This window comes from Triticum urartu, chromosome 2A (genome assembly GCF_056163025.1).
Source record: "Triticum urartu cultivar PI428250 chromosome 2A, HENAU_Tu73, whole genome shotgun sequence".
In the NCBI taxonomy this organism is placed as follows: domain Eukaryota; kingdom Viridiplantae; phylum Streptophyta; class Magnoliopsida; order Poales; family Poaceae; genus Triticum; species Triticum urartu.
This window is the reverse complement of record NC_141874.1, coordinates 146,582,611-146,610,494: the sequence shown is the minus strand read 5'-3', so window position 1 is coordinate 146,610,494 and position 27,884 is coordinate 146,582,611. Positions and strand designations below refer to the sequence as shown.

The following is a 27,884-nucleotide window of genomic DNA, read 5'->3' as shown; positions in this document are numbered from 1 at the left end:
GTTTATTGAATTGGCTCACGGAATTGTCATGAGGTTTCAATACAGAATTTTATTTGGATATACAACTACGAAATTGCATAGTAGCATTAGTATATGCATTAAAACAGTAGTTGTATGACTATAATTTGATGATTATGTAGTAAAAAATCATCAGTTGTTCTAGAAATCAAGGATGACATCATATAATATTGAAAAAAATAATAATTTCACACCAACAAAGTGCAATACATATAGTCTAAATAGGTGTCCCAAATTCTCAACGGTGCATAGTTCTAAATGTAACAACACAATTGTTTAAATAATTTGAAGTTGAACATTACATGGTTTCAAATGTAACAAACCAAATAGTTCAGATAGGGACAAGTTTAACAAGACAAACAGGAAAGCATAACTTGCATAACTTCAAGCCAATAATAGCAGCTAAGCCTTCCTCATGTGCATGGGCAGCTCCATTAGAGCTTCAAACAAGCGCTCATTAAGAATCAACTTTCCATAAGAGCACAACATGTCTGCTTCTGCCAACTTTGGTATCAACTCAAGTGCAGCAAGTATTTCAAAAGGAGTAGTAACCTTTGGCAATGGAAGTGGTTCAGTTGTCTTCAAAGCATCCTTAAAATTAGTCCTCATTTCTCCAACCATGCACATATGGCATTGATACGTCTCCAATGTATCTATAATTTTTGATTGTTCCATGCTATTATATTATCTGTTTTGGATGTTTAATGCGCTTTAATATACCTTTTTATATTATTTTTGGGACTAACGTACTAACCGAAGGCCCAGTGCAAATCAATGTTTTTTCGCCTATTTTAGTGTTTCGCACAAAGGAATACCAAACGGAATAAAACCTTCGGGAGAGTTATTTTTGGAACAAACGTGATCCAGGAGACTTGGAGTGGACATCAAGAAAGAAGTGAGGAGGCCACAAGGCAGGAGGGCGCGCCCCCCACCCTCGTGGGCCCCTCACAGCTCCACCGACCTACTTCTTCCTCCTATATATACGCATATACCCCGAAAACATCTAGGAGCACCACGAAACCCTATTTCCACCGCCGCAACCTTCTGTACCCGTGAGATCCAATCTTGGGGCCTTTCCGGCACTCCACCGGAGGGGGAATCGATCACGGAGGGCTTCTACATCAACACCATAGCCTCTCCAATGATGTGTCAGTAGTTTACCACAGACCTTCGGGTCCATAGTTATTAGCTAGATGGCTTCTTCTCTCTCTTTGGATCTCAATACAAAGTTCTCCTCGGTTCTCTTGGAGATCTATTCGATGTAATTCTTTTTGCGGTGTGTTTGTCGAGATCCGATGAATTGTGGGTTTATGATCAAGATTATCTATGAACAATATTTGATTCTTCTCTGAATTCTTTTATGCATGATTTAATATCTTTGCAAGTCACTTTGAATTATCAGTTTGGTTTGGCCTACTAGATTGATCTTTCTTGCAATGGGAGAAGTGCTTAGCTTTGGGTTCAATCTTGCGGTGTCCTTTCCCAATGACAGCAGGGGCAACAAGGCACGCATTGTATTGTTTCCATTGAGGATAAAAGATGGGGTTTATATCATATTGTTTGAGTTTATACCTCTACATCATGTCATCTTGCCTAATGCCTTACTCTATTCTTATGAACTTAATACTCTAGATGCATGCTGGATAGCGGTCGATGTTTGGAGTAATGGTAGTAGATGCAGAATCGTTTCGGTCTACTTGTCACGGACGTGATGCCTATATGCATGATCATGCCTAGATATTCTCATAACTATGCACTTTTCTATCAATTGCTCGACAGTCATTTGTTCACCCACCGTAGAATTTGCTATCTTGAGAGAAGCCACTAGTGAAACCTATGGCCCCCGGGTCTATTCTCCATCATATTAATCTCCCGTCAACTAGCCATTTCCGTCGCCGTTTATTTTGCAATCTTTATTTTCCAATCTACACAACAAAAATACCAAAAATATTTATCTTATTATCTCTATCAGATCTCACTTTCGTAAGTGACCGTGAAGGGATTGACAACCCCTTTATCGCGTTGGTTGCAAGGTTCTTGTTTGTTTGTGCAGGTACGAGGGACTTGCGAGTAATCTCCTACTGGATTGATACCTTGGTTCTCAAAAACTGAGGGAAATACGTACGCTACTTTGTTGCACCACCCTTTCCTCTTCAAGGAAAAACCAACGCATGCTCAAGAGGTAGCAAGAAGGATTTCTGGCGCCGTTGCCGGGGAGGTTGCACCAAGTCAAGTCAAGATTTGATCTCCCAGCAAGTACCATTTCTGGCGCCGTTGCCGGGAAGAACTACGCACAAGTCAAGACATACCAAGTACCCATCACAAACTCTTATCCCTCGCATTACATTATTTGCCATTTGCCTCTCGTTTTCCTCTCCCCCACTTCACCTTTGCCGTTTTATTCGCCCTCTTCTGTTCGTCCTTTTGTTTGCTCAAGTTACCATGTGCCTTCTATTAGCTTGCATCTTCGCTTGCTAAATATCTGTTGTTATGGATCCTCATCCTCTTGCTAATCTTTTTAAGAGATCCAATTATGATGAACCAATTCCTAGTGAGTTGAGTGCACTAGATTATCTTTATGGAGTTTTGCTTGAAATCCGTGAATCTGAAAATTGTGATGAAGTGCTTTATAAAGTGATTCACGATAGATCTTTGAATAAAAAGCATGATTGCAATGATTTTATTATAAATTCTATTGATGTAAATTGTGCTAATAATATGCAAAACCCTAAGCTTGGGGATGCTAGTTTTGCTATGTCCTCTACTTGTTGCAATGATCATGATTGGGGTGATTCTTCTTATGATCTTGAAAATTTATTTAAGCCCCATGATGAATATAAGATTGATAATAATGTTTGCAATATTGAAAGTGGGTTTGGAAGAGTGTCAAATTTAGATCCCACGTATTTGGAGAATGTTCAATCTTATGCAATTTTCGATAAAAGTGGGTTTGGAGAGGCCATGACTTTAGTTAATGTTAATCCCACTATTTTGGAAGAGTGTCAACTTTGCATGCATGTGGATCGTGTTGAAAATATTTTATGTGATATCTATTTTTTTGAATTTTCTTATGACCCCACATGTAATTATTATGAGAGAGGAAAATATGATTGTAGAAATTTTCATGTTACTAAATCACCTCTCGTTATCTTGAGATTGCTACTGTTTCTTTCCGCTTCCTTGCATATGCTAGTTTTTGCTTGCTATGATAATTTGTCTGCCTATAAGATGCCTATGCATAGGAAGTATGTTATACTTAGATGTGTTTGTCACGTGTTTTAGGATGCTCTCTTTGTGCTTCAATTCTTGTATTTCATGTGAGCATCATTGAAATCATTATGCCTAGCTAGGGGCGTTAAATGATAGCGCTTGTTGGGAGGCAACCCAATTTTATTTTTGTTTCTTGCTTTTTGTTCCTTTTTAGTAATAAATAATTCATCTAGATTATGTTTAGATGTGGTTTTATGTTTTTAATTAGTGTTTGTGCCAAGTAGAACCTTTGGGAAGACTTGGGGGAAGTCTTTGTGATCTTGCTGTAAAAAACAGAAACTTTAGCGCTCACGAGATTAGCTGCCATTTTTTACTGGAGAGTGTGATTAGGTTGATTCTTTTTGGAGATGATTAACAGACAAATTCCTCACGTCCACCAATTTATTTCAGATTTTTTTGGGTTTCAGAAGTATTCTAAACCTACATATTACTACAGACTGTTCTGTTTTTGATAGATTCTGTTTTTTCGTGTGTTGTTTGCTTATTTTGATGAATCTATGGCTAGTATCGGGGGGTATGAACCATAGAGAAGTTGGAATACAGTAGGTATAACACCAATATAAATAAAGAATGAGTTCATTACAGTACCTTGAAGTGGTGGTTTGTTTTCTTATACTAACGGAGCTCATGAGATTTTCTGTTGAGTTTTGTGTTGTGAAGTTTTCAAGTTTTGGGTAAAGATTTGATGGATTTTGGAACAAGGAGTGGCAAGAGCCTAAGATTGGGGATTCCCAAGGCACCTCAAGGTAAAATTAAAGGACAACCAAAAGCATAAGCTTGGGGATGCCCCGTAAGGCATCCCCTCTTTCGTCTCCGTCCATCGGTAACTTTACTTGATGCTATATTTTTATTCACCACATGATATGTGTTTTGCTTGGAGCGTCTTGTATGATTTGAGTCTTTGCTTTTTAGCTTACCACAATCATCCTTTCTGTACACACCTTTTGGAGAGACACACATGAATCGGAATTTATTAGAATACTCTATGTGCTTCACTTATATCTTTTTAGCTAGATAATTTTGCTCTAGTGCTTCACTTATACGTTTTTAAGAGCACGGTGGTGGTTTTAATTTATAGAAATTATTGATATCTCATGCTTCACTTATATTATTTTGAGAGTCTTATAGAACAGCATGGTAATTTGCTTTGGTTATAAAATTAGTCCTAATATGATATGCATCCAAGATGGGTATAATAAAAACTATCATAAAAAGTGCATTGAATACTATGAGAAGTTTGATACTTGATGATTGTTTTGAGATATGAAGATGGTGATATTAGAGTCATGCTAGTTGAGTAGTTGTGAATTTGAAAGATACTTGTGTTAAAGTTTGTGATTCCCGTAGCATGCACGTATGGTGAACCGTTATGTGATGAAGTCGGAGCATGATTTATTTATTGATTGTCTTCCTTATGAGTGGCAGTCGGGGACGAGCGATGGTCTTTTCCTACCAATCTATCCCCCTAGGAGCATGCGCGTAGTACTTTGTTTCGATAACTAATAAATTTTTGCAATAAGTATGTGAGTTCTTTATGACTAATGTTGAGTCCATGGATTATACGCACTCTCACCCTTCCACCATTGCTAGCCTCTCTAGTACCGCACAACTTTTGCCGGTACCATACACCCACCATATACCTTCCTCAAAACAGCCACCATACCTAACTATTATGGCATTTCCATAGCCATTCTAAGATATATTGCCATGCAACTTACCACCATTCCGTTTGTTATGACACATTTCATCATTGTCATATTGCTTTGCATGATCATGTAGTTGACATCGTATTTGTGGCAAAGCCACCTTTATAATTCTTTCATACATGCCACTCTTGATTCATTGCATATCCCGGTACACCGCCGGAGGCATTCACATATAGTCATATTTTGTTCTAGTATCAAGTTGTAATTTTGAGTAAGTAAATAAAAGTGTGATGATCATCATTATTAGAGCATTGTCCCAAGTGAGGAAAGGATGATGGAGACTATGATTCCCCCACAAGCCGGGATGAGACTCTAGATGAAAAATAAAAAAAGAGAGAAAAAAGAGGCCATAAAAAAAGAGAAAAGGCCCAAATAAAAAAAGAGAAAAAAATGAAAAAGAGAGAATGTACAATGTTACTATCCTTTTACCACACTTGTGCTTCAAAGTAGCACCATGATATTCATGATAGGGAGTCTCCTATGTTGTCACTTTCATATACTAGTGGGAATTTTACATTATAGAACTTGGCTTGTATATTCCAATGATGGGCTTCCTCAAAATGCCCTAGGTCTTCGTGAGCAAGCGAGTTGGATGCACACCCACTTAGTTTCTTTTGTTGAGTTTTCATACACTTATAGCTCTAGTGCATCTGTTGCATGGCAATCCATACTCACTCACATTGATATCTATTGATGGGCATCTCCATAGCCTGCTGATACGCCTAGTTGATGTGAGACTATCTTCTCCTTTTTTGTCTTCTCCACAACCACCATTCTATTCCACCTATAGTGCTATATCCATGGCTCACGCTCATGTATTGCGTGAAGATTGAAAAAGTTTGAGAACGTCAAAAGTATGAAACAATTGCTTGGCTTGTCATCGGGGTTGTGCATGATTAAATACTTTGTGTGATGAAGATAGAGCATAGCCAGACTATATGATTTTGTAGGGATACCTTTCTTTGGCCATGTTATTTTGAGAAGGCACGATTGCTTTGTTAGTATGTTTGAAATATTATTATTTTTATGTCAATATTAAACTTTTGTCTTGAATCTTTCAGATCTGAACATTCATGCCACAATAAAGAAAATTACATTGAGAATTATTCTAGGTAGCATTCCACATCAAAAATTCTGTTTTTATCATTTACCTACTCGAGGACGAGAAGGAATGAAGCTTGGGGATGCTTGATACGTCTCCAACGTATCTATAATTTTTGATTGTTCCATGCTATTATATTATCTGTTTTGGATGATTACTGGGCTTTAATATACCTTTTTATATTATTTTTGGGACTAACGTACTAACTGAAGGCCCAGTGCAAATTGCTGTTTTTTTTGCCTATTTCAGTGTTTCGTAGAAAAGGAATACCAAATGGAACAAAACCTTTGGGAGAGTTATTTTTGGAACAAATGTGATCCAGGAGACTTGGAGTGGATGTCAAGAAAGAAGCGAGGAGGCCACGAGGCAGGAGGGTGCGCCTAGGGGGGTGGGCGCGCCACCCACCCTCGTGGGCCCCTCGTAGCTCCACCGACCTACTTCTTCCTCCTATATATACCCATATACCCTGAAAACATCTAGGAGCACCACGAAACCCTATTTCCACCGCCGTAACCTTATGTACCCGTGAGATCCCATCTTGGGGCCTTTTCCGGCGCTCCGCCGGAGGGGGAATCGATCACGGAGGGCTTCTACATCAACACCATAGCCTCTCCGATGATGTGTCAGTAGTTTACCACAGACCTTCGGGTCTATAGTTATTAGCTAGATGGCTTCTTCTCTCTCTTTGGATCTCAATACAAAGTTCTCCTCGATTCTCTTGGAGATCTATTCGATGTAATTATTTTTGCGCTATGTTTGTCGAGATCCGATGAATTGTGGGTTTATGATCAAGATTATCTATGAACAATATTTGATTCTTATCTGAATTCTTTTATGCATGATTTAATATCTTTGCAAGTCTCTTCGAATTATCAGTTTGGTTTGGCCTACTAGATTGATCTTTCTTGCAATGGGAGAAGTGCTTAGCTTTGGGTTCAATCTTGCGGTGTCCTTTCCCAGTGACAGCAGGGGCAGCAAGGCACGTATTGTACTGTTGCCATCGAGGATAAAAAGATGGGGTTTTGAAAGTGAAACTATCCCTGGGTGGTTTTGGTAATTCCTAACAACATATAACTCATTGAGCTATTGCTACTTGAAGATAAATATTTCAGGAAAAGCTCAATGATTGGCATGGCATGGATTAGAAAGTGGGCCCCTCAAAATTCTAAGGATAAAAGATTGGCTCAAGCTCAAAGCACAAGACTCTACATTTTACTTTTAGTGATCCAAGATCACATTAAGTCCATAGGAAAAGCCAATACTATTAAAAGGGGGTGAGGTGTTGCGTAATGAGTTGCTTGCTCAAAATGCTTAGTGATATGCTCCAAAAACCATCAACTACTTTCTCATATCCACATATGTCCCAAACCAAAAGTCAAACTCGGCCCCACCGAAATCTTCTATCCGGGGCCATCGAGTTCACTTGACATAGCTACTGCCAGAAACCCTAGTCACTTCAGTCTCACCGATAGGGATCTCGGTCTCACCGAGATGGGATTGCAATCTCTTTGTTTCCCTTCGTAACGTTTTGGTCCAACCGAGATGAGCGATCAGTCCCACCGAGACTGCAATGCAAACTCTCTGTTTCCCCTTCGTAACGTTTCGGTCTAACCGAGATGAGCGAATCGGTCCCACCGTGTTTGCCTGACCAACTCTCTATTTTCCTATTACCAAAATCGGTTCCACCGAGTTTGTGTAATCGGTCTCACCGAGATTACATTATGCCCTAACCCTAATGGAATCGGTCCCACCGAGTTGACATATCGGTCCCACTGAAAATCCTAACATTCACATTTTGAACTAAATCGGTCTGACCGAGTTATATGATTCGGTCCCACCGAGTTTGGTGATTTGTGTGTAATGGTTAGATTTTGCGTGGAGGCTATATATACCCCTCCACCCACTCTTCATTTGTGGAGAGAGCCATCAGAACATGCCTACACTTCCAACATACATTTTCTGAGAGAGAACCACTTACACTTGTGTTGAGGTCAAGACATTCCAATCCAACCACATAAATCTTGATCTCTAGCCTTCCTCAAGTTGCTTTCCACTCAAATCATCCTTCTACCAAATCAAATCCTATGAGAGAGAGTTGAGTGTTGAGGAGACTATCATTTGAAGCACAAGAGCAAGGAGTTTATCATCAACACACCATCTATTACCTTTTGGAGAGTGGTGTCTCCTAGATTGGTTAGGTGTCACTTGGGAGCCTCCGTCAAGATTGTGGAGTTGAACCAAGGAGTTTGTACGGGCAAGGAGATTGCCTACTTCGTGAAGATCTACCCTAGTGAGGCAAGTCCTTCGTGGGCGATGGCCATGGTGGGATAGACAAGGTTGCTTATTCATGGACCCTTCGTGGGTGGAGCCCTCCGTGGACTCGCGCAACCGTTACCCTTCGTGGGTTGAAGTCTCCATCAACATGGATGTACGATAGCACCACCTATCGGAACCATGCCAAAAATCTCCATGCCTACATTGCGTTTGCTCCCTCCAAACTCCTCCCTTTACCTTCATATGCAATTGTTTTACATTCCACTGCTATACTCTTAGAATTGCATGTGTAGGTTGATTACTTGTTTGTGCTAAGTTGCTAAAATCTGCCAAGACTTAAAATTGGGAAAATGCTAGATTTTTATTTGGTCAAGTAGTCTAATCACCCCCCTCTAGACATACTTTCGATCCTACAAGTGGTATCAGAGCTTTGGTCTCCATTTGCCTTTATTTCCATAGCTTTGGTGATCATAGCCTTGGTTTCACAACCTAGGAGAGTATGGCGTCTAGTGAGGGAAATTAGCACCGTAGAGGTCCTTACTTTGATGGTACTAATTTTGCTAGTTGGAAGCATAAGATGAAAATGCATATTCTTGGACATAACCCCGCTGTTTGGGCTATTTTGTGTATTGGCTTGCAAGGTGAATTATTTGATGGGAGAGAACCGAACTATGAGGCTAGCGCAGAAGAGTTGAAGATGCTGCAATACAATGCTCAAGCTTGTGATATTCTCTTCAACCGATTGTGCCCTGAAGAATTCAACAAAATCAACCATCTTGAGAATGCAAAGGAAATTTGGGATACTTTGATTGATATGCACGAAGGTACCGACTCCGTCAAGGAATCCAAATTGGATGTGCTTAAAAGTCAACTTGACAAGTTCAAAATGAAGGATGGCGAAGGTGTCGCCGAGATGTACTCTAGGCTTGCTCTCATCACAAATGAGATTGCCGGCTTAGGAAGTGAAGAGATGACCGATAGATTCATCATCAAGAAGATCCTAAGAGCCTTGGATGGAAAATATGATACCATGTGCACATTGATCCAAATGATGCCCAATTACAAAGATCTCAAGCTAATGGAAGTCATTGGAAGGATTGTTGCTCATGAGATGTCACTCAAGGATAAGGAAGAGCTTCACAACAAGTCAAGTGGTGCTTACAAAGCCTCATGTGATGCTCCCACATCATCAAGTGAGAAACAAAACTTCAATGAAGAATTGAGTCTAATGGTGAAGACGTTCAACAAGTTCTACAAGAATAGAAGCAAGGAAATAAGTTCTAAGTCAAGATCCTATAATGACAAAAGATCTTCTAGTCACGAGCGCAATTGCTATAATTGTGGAAGATCCGGACACTATTCCAATGAATGTACGACTCCCTACAAAAGAAGAGAAGATTCTCCCAAAAGAAGGAGTAGGAGAGAAGAATCACCACCAAGAGAGAGAAGGAGTAGAGATGACCGTTATGAATGAAGAACATCACAGAGAAGTAAGGATTCGGAAAGGAAGGGCAAATCATCAAGGGGCTACACAAAACGAAGACATCAAGCTCACATTGGTGAATGGGTATCCGGCTCCGACTCCGACGGTCACTCCGAGAGAAGTTATCACTCCGACTCCGAATATACTCAAGATGAAGGTGTTGCCGGTATAGCACTTGTGTCAACCAACTCCTACGACATATTTGAGTCACCAAATGAAGGAATTGGAAGATGCTTCATGGCTAAAGGCCCAAAGGTATCACACCCCGAGTATGTTGATTTCAATAGTGATGAAGATGACTTGCTAGGTGATGATGATTTACTTGTTGACAATTCTAGTGATGAAAACTATGATGAACTTGCAATTAATCATGCTAATCAAGACAAAACGAATGATGTTGATAAGAAGGAGATTGAGCGTCTAACTAAAGAGCTAAACCCTCTTAAGTTAGCTCATGAAACTACCTTGGAAAATCATCGAGAACTTTTAAAGACTCATGAGAAGTTACGCTTCGAAAAGCTCAACCTTGAGCAAGAGCATGGGTTCTTAAAAGCGATCAATGATGATCTTCGCAAGAAAAGTTCTTCTTACATTGCCAAGCGTTTACTCTTGTCTATTTACATGCCACAAGTTAAATCTAGCAACAAGAGTAAGAAAGATTCTTCTTCTAGTAGTAACAATAATCATGCTAAACCCAATGATGTTGCTTCTAGTAGTTCTCTTGATTCCACTAATGATTCTCTTGGCCAAGTTACACATGAGCAAGAAAATAGCTTATTGAAGGGAATTATAGAGAAAGGTGTTTACAAGAGCCTTGCCGGAAGTAAGCAATTTGAGGAAATTGTACGCAAGCAAGGAAGACACCGGAAGAATCAAGGTTTGGTTTTGAACGAAAGTTCAATGCCAATGGAGTTGAGTGGGAAGAAGATCAATACCCCAAGACGAAATTTGTTCCTCAACAAGAGAAGTATGATCCTACTTCTTTCCAAGGAACACAAGCTCAAGATGATCTTCCACCACAAGACCACAAGCAAAAATGCAAGGACAAGCTTCAAGAGGAGATTGATGCATTTGAGGAAGCTCCCAAAGCCTTGGTAAAGTGGGTTCCCAAGACTACATCAAGTTCTACTTCATCAAGTACGACTACAATTCCAAGGATTCCCATCAAGATGGTGTGGATCCCGAAGAAGAAGAACTAGAGAGTTCTTGAGGGTGACTCCGCCAACATACCTCACTCATATCATTTTGGCGAGGACAAGTGCAAACAACTTCCATATCTTGCACTAGTTCAAGGAGTCACAAACCCTCTTGTTGGTAAGACAAGGGACAAGGTAACCTAATGCATTCATGGACATCATCCTATGTGAACATCACTCTATGTCTATGGATATCCTTGTTTGTTCCTTGTGGGACTAACCCATGTAGGTATTGAAAGTGCAAATCACTCCAAAGGATTGCTCCAAAAGATCTACATCAACATTGAGCATCTACATCTTCAACACCTACATGAAGTCATCATCGACAAAACCCAAGGTTAGTTCATCCCTCTTAGGGGGGATATCACATCTCGGGGGAGCTTTACTCTAATCAATTGAGCTAAAGCAACTCTAATGGTGTGAACACACCAATGCTTTATGTAAAAGTGGTAACCCCACTTGTGCTTAAACGATGAGTATGACCTACAATCAAATGTTCTCATTTGACTCCTAAGTCAATATACTCATATATAGATGACCTAGTAATCGCCAAATTGCTTGATAGATGCTAGAGTGATTGTGCGTGCTTTGTCACATATTTCACTTGCCATCTTATTGTGTGAGCATGTTGGTTGCATATTTTACTCATTCGAGGACATCCATTTGTTGCTTTGATTGTTTGTCTTTTTCTCTTTTGCCAAATGGATGGACAAGAATGCCTAAGAACTCCCTCTAGCTATCTATGCTTTTCTCGTCTCAAACTCTATTCATGCTACATCACAAAGTTTGATCAAGTCAGATTCGAACCACTCTGTGTGAGAAGCACTTGGAGTCCCTGATTCGTCATGGACTTAAACTTCCAAAACCTCTTTGTGCATTTCGGTATGACCGAGTCATCCATTTCGATCACACCGAGATCACTAAGTTGATCTAGGTTTTCAATCTCGGTGCAACCGATTAGAACTTCTCGGCCACACCGAGTTGCACCAACCGCTTGTGATTCTACATCTTGGTGCCACCGAGTTGTTCCACTCGGTCACACCGACAGGGTCGGGATATATATACCCACGGGTGAGATTTTGGAAATTCCTTTAAAACCTCTCAGCCCGCGCGTGTCCTGCTCTGCCGCCTTGGGTCTCCGGATTGTTCTCTTGCCGCCAGCGACCTCCCGCCGCTGGTTTCTGTCGTCGTCAACGGATTTCTGCCCCTCTATTGCCGCCGTAGCGAACTCCGCTGAATTAGGGTATGAGTTCGATCTTTTATGCTATTCCTTTAACTCTGATTCGTAGCACATTACTTTGCCATGATCATGACCACGTATACAGTCAATCAATCCACTGAAAACATCCCTTAGGTTAGGTTTGATTTGAAAATTTAGGGTTAGGCTCCGCCGGACTCATCTTGGACCGACCGAATTGTAGAAATTGGTCTCACCGATTTGGCTTAGGCCATTGCAGTTGCACTTTTGGTTTGACCGAAAACTGCAAATTGGTGTGACCAAGTTCGATTCTTTGTGAAACCCTAGCAGTCTCGGTGCCACCAAACTGTGACTCGGTCTGACCGAGTTCACTAGTTTAGGTTCCAAAAGCTGCTTCGGTATCACCGAGTTTACAAATCGGTAGCTCCGAAATGCTTTCGGTGAAGAAGTAAAACTAAGTTTTTAAGTCATTCTTTTTGCAAAAACTCTGCACTTTGTGATGCTCATCCACTCTACCTCATCCATATCTATTCATAGGGTCTGCTGTTAGTAAGTTTGCAGAAATATCTGACCAGAGCGACAGCCAGAACAAGTCAGAGTAACAGGTACAATTGAGTGAGGGCACTAGTCCCTCTAGCACTTCTGATGAGGGAAGCAGGAGCACACCAAGCAACTTGCCCAAGGCAGCCACCAGAACAAGGAAGAAGAAGACCTCAGATTCCGAAGATGAGGATTATGTGGCTGTTGAGGAGGAAGTCAGCTCCAAGAAGAAGGTGCTGAAGAAGGAGTATGACACAGTTGCATCAACTAAGCCTGGCTTGCACAAGAAGGCCCCTGCCAAGAGGGTGCCAACCTTAAAAGTTAGAGCCTCAACTCCTGAAACCTCCAAGCCAACTGGAGAAGCTGCTGGAGAAGGAAAGAAGAGAAAAGAAAGGGTCAAGAAGACCACTGCCAGAGTACTAGGTAGATCCTCCATTATGAGATATTCAGAAGAAGAGGAGGATCAAGAGGACTGTTGCTGATCAAAAGAGCAGTTGTGGATATGCTCCACATATTCAGGGGATCCTCAACTCTAAGATGGGCACAGGGACTTATTTGCTGGACTGGGAGCATCTACCTCTATATCCTGAATTTGAATACAACACTGTTGTGATGAATGAGGAGGAACCGTCATCAGCTCAAGTATAGGAGAAGAGAGCCAAGGAAAAGGCTGAGAAAGCTGCCCAGATGCCAAGTGTTGAAGAGGCATCTCGAGTCTTCCTGAAGAGCAAGCAAGACCAGTTAGGCTATCTGATTCAAGCTACACTAAGGATTGAGAAGGGCTTGGCCACCCTGACTCAGAATCAGGAGAGCCTGGAGAGGATTGTGGAAACAAAATTCTATGATCTTGATCTAAAGGTGACTGAGATTCAAACTGCAATTGAGCAGCTTCAGGAGGAAGCAGAGGGGAGGAGAGGAAAAGCAACCACTGATGCTTTTCAGCGTGTGCCACAAGGTCCAAGGTCTGCTGGAGTGCCAGGCTCAGATGCCAGAGCTTTAGTGTCAGCACCAGCAGCTACAGCTCCAGTGCCACCTCCAGCACCCACTCCATCAGCTCCAACTACATCATTGGAAGCCTTCGTCCTCGGAGTTCTATCTACACCACCTCCCGAAGACCAAGCCTGAGAGACGTAGAGCACTATGCTTTTTCAAAATTTTTGGTAACTTCTTGCCAAAGGGGGAGAAATATGTATAGATCATAGGCTTCAAGAGAGAGTGTCTGCTTTTTATCTCTCTTGCTTTTGGTTGAACTTTTTGTGTGCTTGTGTGAGATACTTTATGTCCTTATGTCCTTGTGAGATACTTATGTGATCATGTGGTTTATCATATGCTACATTAATGTTTGGTTGAATGATGCTATCCTTTATATTCCATATATGATCATTCACTTGCTAGGTGGTGAGTGCATGCTTCTAATTTATATCATTTTGAGCGCTCCACCAAGATGTATGTGACATGGAAGAGTAACCCATGATCCTAATCGATTGTGCATTTGCATTCAAAATCAAATTTTAAATAATGCACAAATTTAGGGGGATCTCTTGCTTATCACATACTTCTCAAAGCGACGATGTTTTTCAATCTTATAATCATTTGTCGAAGCTTTGATCTATATGTTGTCATCAATTACCAAAAAGGGGGAGATTGAAAGTGCAACTATCCCTGGGTGGTTTTGGTAATTCCTAACAACATATAGCTCATTGAGCTAATGCTACTTGAAGATAAATATTTCAGGAAAAGCTCAACAATTGGCATGGCATGGATTAGAAAGTGGACCCCTCAAAATGCTAAGGACAAAAGATTGGCTCAAGCTCAAAGCACAAGACTCTACATTTTACTTTTAGTGATCCAAGATCACATTGAGTCCATAGGAAAAGCCAATACTATTAAAAGGGGGTGAGGTGTCGCTTAATGAGTTGCTTGCTCAAAATGCTTAGTGATATGCTCCAAAAACACTCAACTACTTTCTCATATCCACATATGTCCCAAACCAAAAGTCAAACTCGGCCCCACCGAAATCTTCTATACGGCGCCACCGAGTTCACTTGACATAGCTACTGCCAGAAACCCTAGTAACTTCGGTCTCACCGATAGGGATCTCGGTGTCACCGAGATGGGATTGCAAACTCTCTGTTTCCCTTCATAACGTTTCAATCCAACCGAGATGAGCGACCGGTCCCACTGATATTGCAATGCAAACTCTCTGTTTCCCCTTCGTAACATTTCGGTCTAGCCAAGATGAGCGAATCGGTCCCACCGAGTTTGCCTGACCAACTCTCTATTTGCCTATTGATACGTCTCCAACGTATCGACTTTTCCAAACACTTTTGCCCTTGTTTTGGACTCTAACTTGCATGATTTGAATGGAACTAACCCGGACTGACGCTGTTTTCAGCAGAATTACCATGGTGTTATTTATGTGCAGGAGCAAACGTTCTTGGAATGACCATAAACTTCACGGAGCCACTTTTCAGAAAATAAGAAAAATACCTGCCAAAGATGAAGGCCAGGGGCCCACCGTCTCTCCACGAGGGTGGGGGCACGCCCCCCTACCTCGTGGGCCCCCTGTTGCCTCTCCGACTCCAACTCCACCTCCATATATTGAGTTTTGGGGAGAAAAAAATCAGAGAGAAGAAATCATCGCGTTTTACGATACGGAGCCACCACCAAGCCCTAAAACCTCTTGGGAGGGCTGACCTGGAGTCCGTTCGGGGCTCCGGAGAGGGGAATCCGTCGCCATCGTCATCATCAACCATCCTCCATCACCAATTTCATGATGCTCATCGTCGTGCGTGAGTAATTCCATCATAGGCTTGCTGGACGGTGATGGGTTGGATGGGATCTATCATGTAATCGAGTTAGTTTTGTTAGGGTTTGATCCCTAGTGTCCACTATGTTCTAAGATTGATGTTGCTATGACTTTGCTATGCTTAATGCTTGTCACTAGGGCCGGAGTGCCATGATTTCAGATCTGAACCTATTATGTTTTCATCAATATATGAGAGTTCTTGATCCTATCTTGCAAGTCTATAGTCACCTATTATGTGTTATGATCCGTTAACCCTGAAGTGACAATAATCGGGATACTTACCGGTGATGACCGTAGTTTGAGGAGTTCATGTATTCACTATGTGTTAATGCTTTGTTCCGGTTCTCTATTAAAAGGAGGCCTTAATATCCCTTAGTTTCCGTAAGGACCCTGCTGCCACGGGAGGGTAGGACAAAAGATGTCATGCAAGTTCTTTTCCATAAGCACATATGACTATATTCGGAATACATGCCTACATTATATCAACAAATTGGAGCTAGTTCTGTGTCACCCTAGGTTATGACTGTTACATGATGAACCGCATCCGGCATAATTCTCCATCACCGATCCATTGCCTACGAGCTTTTCATATATTGTTCTCCGCTTATTTACTTTTCCGTTGCTATTGCTATCATCACTACAAAATACCAAAAACATTACTTTTACTACTGTTACCTTTTGCTACCGTTATCACTACTATCATATTACTTTGCTACTAAACACTTTGCTGCAGATATTAAGTTTCCAGGTGTGGTTGAATTGACAACTCAGCTGCTAATACTTGAGAATATTCTTTGGCTCCCCTTGTGTCGGATCAATAAATTTGGGTTGAATACCCTACCCTCGAAAACTGTTGCGATCCCCTATACTTGTGGGTTATCAAGACTATTTTCTGGCGCCGTTGCCGGGGAGCATAGCTCTATTCTTTGAGTCACTTGGGATATATATCTGCTTATCATTATGAAGAACTTGAGAGATCCAAAAACCAAGATCTACCCCTCAACTACGAGGGTAGGTAAGGAACTGCCATCTAGCTCTGCACTTGATTCACCTTCTATTATGAGTAAGTTTGCGACACCTACACCTGCTTCTGCTATTCGTTCTGATATGTCGCATGTTATTGATGATGCCACTTCTGCTATGCATGATACTTATGATGAAACTACCTCTATGCCTGATACTACTATGCCACTTAGTGATTTTCTTGATGAGCAACTTGCTAGGGCTAGAGAAATTGAAAATATTGAATCTGATGATACTGATGAAAGTGATGATGAAGAATCACTTGTTATTCCTAAGGGTTATGTCTTTGATCAAGAAGCTTCTTTAGCTATTTTAGCTTGCCAAAATAGAAATGAACTCAAAAGATTATTAGGTAAATGGAGTAAGCAATATCTAAATGCTAGAATGAAACCTGACCCTGCTTTTGCTACTTCACCTATCTTTGTTACTGATAAGGATTATGAATTCTCTGTTGATCCTGATATAATTACTCTGGTTGAATCTGATCCTTTTCATGGTTTTGAATGTGAAACTGTTGTGGCACATCTTACTAAATTAAATGATATAGCCACCCTGTTCACTAAAGATGAGAGAACTCGTTACTTTTATATCCTTAAAATATTTCCGTTCTCATTAAAGTGTGATGCTAAGATATGGTTTAATTCTCTTGATCCTTGTTGTGTGCGTAGTCCCCATGATATGATTTATTACTTCTCTGCTAAATATTTCCCTGCTCATAAGAAACAAGCTGCTTTAAGGGATATATATAATTTTGTGCAAATTGAAGAAGAGAGTCTCCCACAAGCTTGGGGGAGGCTTCTCCAATTACTTAATGCTTTGCCTGATCATCCTCTTAAGAAAAATGAAATACTTGATACCTTTTATAATGGACTAACTGATGCCTCCAGAGATTACCTGTATAGTTGTGCTGGTTCTGTTTTCAGGGAAAGAACACTGAATGAAGCTGAAATTCTATTGAATAATATGTTGACAAATGAAAATAATTGGAAACCTCCGGAGCCAATTCCTGAGCCTATTCCTAAACCAATTCCGAAGAAGAGGGGTATTCTATTTCTCAGTCCTGAAGATATGCAAGAGGCAGAGAAATCTATGAAAGAAAAAGGTATTCAAGCTGAAGATGTTATGAATTTACCTCTTATTGAAGAAATACATGGTCTTAATTTACCACCTGTTGAAGAAACATATAATCTTAATCCTTTACCTATTTAAGAAACTCATGGTCTTGATAACCCGACACAGGTAGTAAAGGTAAATTCTCTCTATAGATATGATAAAGCTTTAATCCCATTTACTAAGTTTGCTAGCCCATGCTTAGATGAGTTTGATAAATTTATGGCTAAGCAAGAAGACTGTAATGCTTATTTTGGTAGACAATTGAAAACAATTCAAATATGCTTGAACACTTGGGTGATTATATGGCTAATGTTAAAGGTGAACTTAAACTTATTAATAAACATGCTTCTATGGTTACCATTCAAGTAGAACAAGTACTTAAAGCTCAAAATGATTTGCTCAATGAAATGAACAATAAGAATAATGATAATGCTGTTAGAGTGGCTACTAGAACTAGTAGAATGACTCAGGAACCTTTGTATCCTGAAGGCCATCCTAAGAGAATTGAGCAAGATTCTCAGAGAAATAACATAGATGTACCTAGTTCTTCTAAAAAGAAGAAAAAGAAAAATGATAGGACTTTGCATGCTTCTAGTGATCCTATTGTTGAAACACCTGAGAATCCAAATGATATTTCTATTTCTGATGCTGAAACTCAATCTGGTAATGAACCTGAAACTAGTAATAATGTTAATGATAATGCTCATGATGATTTCCAACCTAGTAATGATAATGATATAGAAATTGAACCTGCTGTTGATCTTGATAACCCACAATCAAAGAATCAACATTATGATAAAAAAGACTTTGTTGCTAGAAAACATGGTAAAGAAAGAGAACCTTGGGTTCAGAAACCCATGCCTTTTCCTCCCAAACCATCCAAGAAAAAGGATGATGAGGATTTTGAGCGCTTTGCTGAAATGATTGGACCTATCTTTTTGCGTATGCGATTAACTGATATGCTCAAAATCAATCCTTATGCTAAGTACATGAAAGATATTATTACAAATAAAAGAAAGATACCAGAAGCTGAAATTTCCACCATGCTTGCTAATTATACTTTTAAGGGTGGAATACCAAAGAAACTTGGAGATCCCGGTGTACCAACTATACCATGCTCCATTAAAAGAAACTATGTTAATACTGCTTTATGTGATCTTGGAGCCGGTATTAGTGTTATGCCTCTCTCTTTATATCGTAGACTTGATTTGAATAAGTTGAAACCTACTGAAATATCTTTGCAAATGGCTGATAAATCAACTGCTATACCTGTCAGTATTTGTGAGGATGTGCCTGTTGTAGTTGCAAACGTTACTATTTTAATGGACTTTGTTATTCTTGATATTCCCGAGGACGATAGTATGTCTATTATTCTTGGAAGACCCTTTTTGAATACTACAGGGGCTGTTATTGATTGCACTAAAGGCAATGTCACTTTTCATGTTAATGGTAACGAGCATATGGTACACTTTTCGAGGAAACAACCTCAAGTTCATAGTATCAACTCTATTGGGAAATGCCATCGATTATTTGGAGGTTTTGAATTTCCTCTTCCTAATGTCAAGAAGAGATATGATATTCTTATTATTGGGGATGTGCATATCCCCGTTGAGGTAACATAGTGTTATTCGAAATTTCTCTGGTTCCATGTTATTCGGAATGAGTTCGTTAACAAGACTTGATCAACCTTGTTAGTGGATTCCTTTTGATGATCATGAGATGGATGAAACTAGAAGGCACAACCTTCTGTACCCCACTTTTACTTTCTGTTATTTATATTAAATAAAATGAAAATAAATATTTTTCTGCCTGTTATCTGATTATCCGTGCAATATAGAAATACCTCAAAAATAAATTTTTTCCAAATGCCCTGAAATTTAAATATAAATTTTCTAGAATATTTGAGGATTTATGGAACTGAGAACACACCAGGGGGGTCAACCACCTGCCCACGAGGGTGGAGGGCACGACCACCCCTCTAGGGCACGCCCCCTGCCTCGTGGGCCCATGGTGGCCCTCCTCCACTTATTCCTGCACCCACACACTTCATCTTCCTCCCACAAACACGAATATCCAGCTGAAGCACGAGTTCTAGCTCATCTTGCTGCCATTTTCGATCTCCTTGCTCAAAGCACCTCTCACAAAACTGCTTGGGGAGATTGTTCCTTGGTATGTGACTCCTCCATTGGTCCAATTAGTTTTTGTTCTAGTGCTTTATTCATTGCAAAATTTTGCTGCTTAGGTGACCCTGTTCTTGAGCTTGCATGTCAAATTTATATGGTTCCAAGTAGTTTTGATACATGATATAGGCTCTAGGCACTTGTAGGAGTAGTTGCTATCAATATTATTGAGTTTGGTTTACTTCTATTTTGAAGTTACTAAAAATTTCAGAATTTTTCAGAAAATGATGAGGAGACTTTTGAGGGGCTCATCGAGCCAAAGCTCGAAGGAAAAGGCACCAAAGCCTAAGTATAATCTGCCTCGCACCGCGGAGGTTCGGGCGTGTGAATGGCCTTCCGAGGATTTCTTAAGAGCAGGCGGGATTTATGAAGATTTTCATGAATTGGCTCATAATGCAGGCCTCACCACTTTCCTCCACAACCAATGCGATCAGTATCTCTTACTCAGGAATACCTTTGTGCAAAACTTTCATTTTCATTCTAGGAACTCATCACCTACGGTGGAGTTTCATTTATATGATGAGCATAAGGAGATGTCACTTTATGATTTTTGTCGGATTTGTTTAGTCCCTTTTGAGGGCAAGACAGAAGAACCACATCGTGATGATGTGGAGGGGTTTATTGATACTATCACTATAGGGGAAACAAGGAAGGTTTCCAATGCACGAATCACTAGCATACATTTTCCTGTTTTACGTTACTTTGCATTATTTGCTAGTCGTTGCTTAATTGGTCGCGGAAACTATGGAAACCTTAGTATCCATGATATTATTATTTTGCTCCAAGGTTTATACGGTGATAACACTTTTAGTATGGGCGACATTATTGCCAAACGGTTAAGTCTAAACCGTACCAAGGGCCCCATCTTTGGAGGCATCTATGCCTCACGCCTAGCTGCACATTTTAACATACCTATTAGGCATTCTGAGAAGGAAGAAAAAGTGCTGCCTCGTGTTTATCTAGATTATAAAAGCATGGTGGCACATGATTTTATTGTTAAGAAAAGGGAAGGAGAACTTAAATATCAATTGTTCTTTAACAAACATCATCCTAAGACTATTACCCTGCCCGCTCCTTCTTTGTTTGATTTGTCTGTAGGCACGTACCTTGTTCCGTTGAAGGCTATTCACGCCTACCGGAACCCTGCACCAGCTAAGGATCCAGAGCTAGAACCACGAATTGATCCTTCACGACAGTCTAATTACCAGTGGGATCCGGAGATGATTGTCAGCCAGTGGCAATCGGAGTCTTCCTCTTCTTCTTCTCAGTATGACCCCAACTACTATTATGGATATCCGCCAGGCCAGCCGTGGCCATAGATCAACTTAGGCCAAAAGCCTAAGCTTGGGGGAGTACGCATTTCCCACTGGCATTACATTATGTTCACACACTCATTGCTAGATGTCGGTGCTCATACTTTTTCATTGTATCATCCATGCTAGTTTATTTTCCTTTTTATGCTTTCTTCTTGTGTGTTTAATAAACCTTAAGAAAAACCAAAAAAAATAGTTGTAGCTTTTAATCAGTTTAATTTCCATGCTTGTAGTAGTAATTAAAAAGAAAACCCAAAAATATTTCATGTTCTTCTTTTGCTTGTTGGGAGCTTTCCCGTGTAAATAGTTTTATTTCTTTTCTTTCCTTTGGGGGTCAATAGGAGAAGACCATAATTAAATTATTGAAGTGGCTCTTATATGCATTATTGTTGATCTGACAAAAGAGCCCATATTGCCTTGTCTTCTCTTGTTTATTGAATGCTTGCAGATTCCAGCTTAGTCCAATACACGTGCACTATTATTATTCACATCGTTCGGTCGTGCAAGTGAAAGGCAATAATGATGATTATATGATGAACTTATTGAGATGAGAAAAGATGGTATGAACTCAACCTCTTTTGTTTTTGTAAATATGATTAGTTCATTGTTCCTGATTCAGCTTATTATGAATAAACATGTTTGCAGTGACAACTAGAGATCATAGTTTCTTATGCCATGCTTGATTAGCTATGAGTTATAGTGGTTTACCTTGCGTGCCAACATGCTATTAAAATGGTTATGATGTGGTATGATAGGGTGGTATCCTCCTCTGAATGATTTAAGTGACTGGACTTGGCACATGTTCACGCATGTAGTTGAAACAAAATCAACATAGCCTTCACGATATTTATGTTCATGGTGGATTATATCCTACTCATGCTTGCATTCGGTGTTGATTAATTTTAATGCATGTTCATGACCGTTGTCGCTCTCTAGTTGGTCGCTTCCCAGTCTTTTGCTAGCCTTCACCTGTACTAAGCGGGAATACTGCTTGTGCATCCAAATCCCTTAAACCCCAAAGTTATTCCACATGAGTCCACTATACCTACCTATATACGGTATCTACCTGCCGTTCCAAGTAAATTTTTATGTGCGAAACTCTAAATCTTCAAATAAATATCTTGTTTTGTATGCTCGAATAGCTCAAGTATCAACTAGGGCTGTCCGTATCTTCCATGTTAGGCGGGTTATTCTCAAGAGGAGTGGACTCTGCTCCTCACTCACGAGATAAATGGCTGGTCACCGGGATGCCCAGTCACATGCTTTATGCAAACTAAATCAAAATAATTGCAAACAAAACTCCCCCTGGGACTCTTGTTAGTTGGAGGCACTCGTTGTTTCGAGCAAGCCATGGATTGATGCTTGCTGGTGGAAGGGGGAGTATAAACTTTACCATTCTGTTTGGGAACCGCCTATAATGTGTGTAGCATGGAAGATATCGCCATCTCTTGGTTGTTATGTTGACAATGAAAGTATACCGCTCAAAATATTACTCACCTCTGTTTCAAAACCGAGCTCTGGCACCTCTACAAATCCCTGCTTCCCTCTGCGAAGGGCCTATCTATTTAATTTTATGCTGAATCATCATCCTCTTATTAAAAAGCACCAGTTGGAGAGCACCGCTGTCATTTGCATTCATTACTGTTAGTTTACATTGAGTATGACTTGACTAGATCTCTTTTACCATGAATTACAATGTCTAGTCAGTCCTTGGTCTTTAAAGGTGCTCTGCATTTATGTTTTGCGGTCTCAGAAAGGGCTAGCGAGATACCATCTTGTTATGTCATATTATGATTGTTTTGAGAAAGTGTTGTCATCCGAGATTTGTTATTATTGCTCGCTAGTTGATTATGCCGTTGATATGAGTAAACTCGAGATCTATGCGTTATTGTGAATGTGGTTAGTTACAATCTTTGCTAAAAACTTGAATGCTGGCTTTACATATTTACAACAACAAGAGCAAACAAAGTTTGTAAAAGTTTTTCTTTATCACTTTCAGTTTGTCAACTGAATTGCTTGAGGACAAGCAAAGGTTTAAGCTTGGGGGAGTTGATACGTCTCCAACGTATCTACTTTTCCAAACACTTTTGCCCTTGTTTTGGACTCTAACTTGCATGATTTGAATGGAACTAACCCGGACTGATGCTGTTTTCAGCAGAATTACCATGGTGTTATTTATGTGCAGGAGCAAACGTTCTCGGAATGACCTGAAACTTCACGGAGACACTTTTCAGGAAATAAGAAAAATACCTGCCAAAGATGAAGGCCAGGGGGCCCATCGTCTCTCCACGAGGGTGGGGGGCGCGCCTGCCCCCCTAGGGTGCTCCGCCCCTACCTCGTGGGCCCCCTGTTGCCTCTCCGACTCCAACTCCACCTCCATATATTGAGTTTCGGGGAGAAAAAAAATCAGAGAGAAGAAATCATCACGTTTTATGATACGGAGCCGCCGCCAAGCCCTAAAACCTCTCGAGAGGGCTGATCTGGAGTCCATTCGGGGCTCCGGAGAGGGGAATCCGTCACCATCGTCATCATCAGCCATCCTCCATCGCCAATTTCATGATGCTCACCGCTGTGCGTGAGTAATTCTATCGTAGGCTTGCTGGACGGTGATGGGTTGGATGGGATCTATCATGTAATCGAGTTAGTTTTGTTAGGGTTTGATCCCTAGTGTCCACTATGTTCTGAGATTGATGTTGCTATGACTTTGCTATGCTTAATGCTTGTCACTAGGGCCCGAGTGCCATGATTTCAGATCTGAACCTATTATGTTTTCATCAATATATGAGAGTTCTTGATCCTATCTTGCAAGTATATAGTCACCTATTATGTGTTATGATCCATTAACCCCGAAGTGACAATAATCGGGATACTTACCGGTGATGACCGTAGTTTGAGGAGTTCATGTAGTCACTATGTGTTAATGCTTTGTTCCAGTTCTCTATTAAAAGGAGGCCTTAATATCCCTTAGTTTCCGTAAGGACCCCGCTGCCACGGGAGGGTAGGACAAAAGATGTCATGCAAGTTCTTTTCCATAAGCACGTATGACTATATTCGGAATACATGCCTACATTATATCAACGAACTGGAGCTAGTTCTGTGTCACCCTAGGTTATGACCGTTACATGATGAACCGCATCCGGCATAATTCTCCATCACAGATCCATTGCCTATGAGCTGTTCATATATTGTTCTCCGCTTATTTACTTTTCCGTTTCTATTGCTATCATCACTACAAAATACCAAAAACATTACTTTTACTAGTATTACCTTTTGCTACCTTTATCACTACTATCATATTACTTTGCTACTAAACACTTTGCTGCAGATATTAAGTTTCCAGGTGTGGTTGAATTGACAACTCAGCTACTAATACTTGAGAATATTCTTTGGCTCCCCTTGTGTTGAATCAATATATTTGGGTTGAATACTCTACCCTTGAAAACTGTTGCGATCCCCTATACTTGTGGGTTATCACCTATTACCAAAATCGATCCCACTGAGTTTGTGTAATCGGTCTCACCGAGATTACGTTATGCCTAACCCTAATGGAATCGGTCCCACCGAGTTAACATATCGGTCCCACTGAAAATCCTAATGTTCACATTTTGAACTAAATCGGTCTGACCGAGTTATATGATTCGGTCCCACCGAGTTTGGTGATTTGTGTGTAACGGTTAGATTTTGTGTGGAGGCTATATATACCCCTCCACCCACTATTCATTCGTGGAGAGAGCCATTAGAACATGCCTACACTTCCAACATACATTTTCTGAGAGAGAACCACTTACACTTGTGTTGAGGTCAAGACATTCCAATCCAACCACATAAATCTTGATCTCTAGCCTTCCTCAAGTTGCTTTCCACTCAAATCATCCTTCTACCAAATCAAATCCTATGAGAGAGAGTTGAGTGTTGAGGAGACTATCATTTGAAGCACAAGAGCAAGGAGTTCATCATCAAAACACCATCTATTACCTTTTGGAGAGTGGTGTCTCCTAGATTAGTTAGGTGTCACTTGGGAGCCTCCGTCAAGATTGTGGAGTTGAACCAAGGAGTTTGTACGGACAAGGAGATCGCCTAGTTCGTGAAGATCTACACTAGTGAGGCAAGTCCTTCGTGGGCGATGGCCATGGCGGGATAGACAAGGTTGCTTCTTCGTGGACCCTTCATGGGTGGAGCCCTCCGTGGACTCGTGCAACCGTTACCCTTCGTGGGTTGAAGTCTCCATCAACGTGGATGTACGATAGTACCACCTATCGGAACCACGCGAAAAATCTCCGTGTCTACATTGCATTTGCTCCCTCCAAACTCCTCCCTTTACCTTCATATGCAATTTTTTTACATTCCGTTGCTATACTCTTAGAATTGCATGTGTAGGTTGATTACTTGTTTGTGCTAAGTTGCTAAAATCTGCCAAGACTTAAAATTGGGAAAAGGCTAGATTTTTATTTGGTCAAGTAGTCTAATCAGCCCCCTCTAGACATACTTCCGATCCTACAGGATTATATCATATTGCTTGAGTTTATCCCTCTACATCATGTCATCTTGCCTAATGCGTTGCTCTGTTCTTATGAACTTAATACTCTAGATGCATGCTGGATAGCTGTCGATGTGTGGAATAATAGTAGTAGATGCAGAATTGTTTTGGTCTAGTTGTCGCGGACGTGATGCCTATATACATGATCATGCCTAGATATTCTCATAACTATGTGCTTTTCTATCAATTGCTCGATAGTAATTTGTTCACCCAGCGTAGAATTTGCTATCTTGAGAGAAGCCACTAGTGAAACCTATGCCCCCGGGTCTATTATCCATCATATTAATCTCCCGTCAACTAGCCATTTCTGTCGCCATTTATTTTGCAATCTTTATTTTCCAATCTACACAACAAAAATATCAAAAATATTTATCTTATTATATCTATCAGATCTCACTTTCGTAAGTGACCGTGATGGGATTGACAACCCCTTTATCACGTTGGTTGCGAGGTTCTTGTTTGTTTGTGCAGGTACGAGGGACTTGCGTGTAATCTCCTACTGGATTGATACCTTGGTTCTCAAGAACTAAGGGAAATACTTACGCTACTTTGCTGCATCACCCTTTCCTCTTCAAGGGAAAACCAACGGATGCTCAAGAGGTAGCAGGCATCACCTGTTCGTTGTCTCTTTGGTATCATTTCTGGAGAGATTTCAATTGGTTCTTATAGATCTATAGCAGCCTTAGCACCTTCTCCATCCGCATGATCTTTTGAATATATGGTGAGTATGGCTTCCCAATGCTTCACTACTTTGGCCTTGTAAGAAGCTAATGATTTCTCTTTCTTATTAGGCAACAAAGAAGAGTAAAGTTGTTGCCCCATTTTGTTACATATGAAAAAAATAAATAAAGCAATGCAAATATATGGAAGTTACCTCCACATATTTAGTCCACACATCGTCGCTATCAATGGTTAGCTTATGATTGACCCAATCCCAACCAAAACTACTTTGAGAAAGGATCTTTTTAATGACTTCATATTACTTGTCGAAAGTCCTAAACCTTCCTAATATGTTCACCTTCGCGATATCCCCATTACACGTCTCCTTCAAATTCTTGATAGCTGTAGTGTACACATGTGCTTTCCATCCATTTTGTGAATGATCACCCATGTTGTAATGATGAACAAGTACCTCAACCATTGCAGCGTCCATCTCATCACCCCATGTGACATAATTCCTCTTCCCAGGAGCAGTTCCTTCAGCCATATCATGCTGCTATAAGGAAAACCAATTTTGCACAAAGGAAAAAAGTATGTTGGATTAAATAAATGTTGTATGGGAAATTGAGAATGCAAATTTTGAGAAAATCCATCATATATATTTGGTACATTAACATTTTCCCCTAACTTTGGGCCGGCCTCATGTTTACGCCTAAATAAAAATAGTGCTCACTATACCCCTCTTCCGTTAGATGGCGTTATGAAAATACCCCTCCACGTTGTTTCTGTCTGACCAAAGGGATTTGACTATCATCGAGACGTCATGTGGACATTTTTACCCCTTGGTTAAAAAATAAAAGTAAACGGGAACAAAAGAGACAAAAGACATAAAGAAACTTACATGTAGCCGACCCATGTAGTCAGCCCAGCCCAGAAGGCATAGGGTCATGGTCCTCCTCTCGCCAGGAGGACGAGAGGCGGGTGCCTGATGCTACCTCTTGAGCATGCGTTGGTTTTTCCCTTGAAGAGGGAAGGGTGATGCAACAAAGTAGCATAAGTATTTCCCTCAGTTTTGAGAACCAAGGTATCAATCCAGTAGGAGACAACGCGACAAGCCACCTAATACCTGCACAAACAAACACTAACTTGCAACCAACGCGACAAAGGGGTTGTCAATCCCTTCATGGTTATTCGCAAAGTAAGTTCTGATAGAGATGGATAAACGGTAAAGTAATATTCTTGGTATTTTTTGCTTTATGGAACATAAAGTAAAAGATTGCAAAAGAAAGTAAATAGGAAACTAGAATTGTAGATCGGACACTTATATGATGGAAACAAACCACCACTTCAAGGTACTGTAATGAACTCATTCTTTATTTATATTGGTGTTATACCTACTGTATTACAACTTCTCTATGGTTCATACCCCCCGATACTAGCCATAGATTCATCAAAATAAGCA

The 27,884-nt window shown here is 40.5% G+C and overlaps 1 pseudogene; it reads right to left on the bottom strand.

The window, feature by feature from the left end:
• Positions 1 to 402: 402 nt before the first annotated feature.
• On the bottom strand, positions 403 to 26,915 carry LOC147984321 (uncharacterized; annotated as a pseudogene).
• Between the last annotated feature and the right edge of the window lie 969 nt (positions 26,916 to 27,884).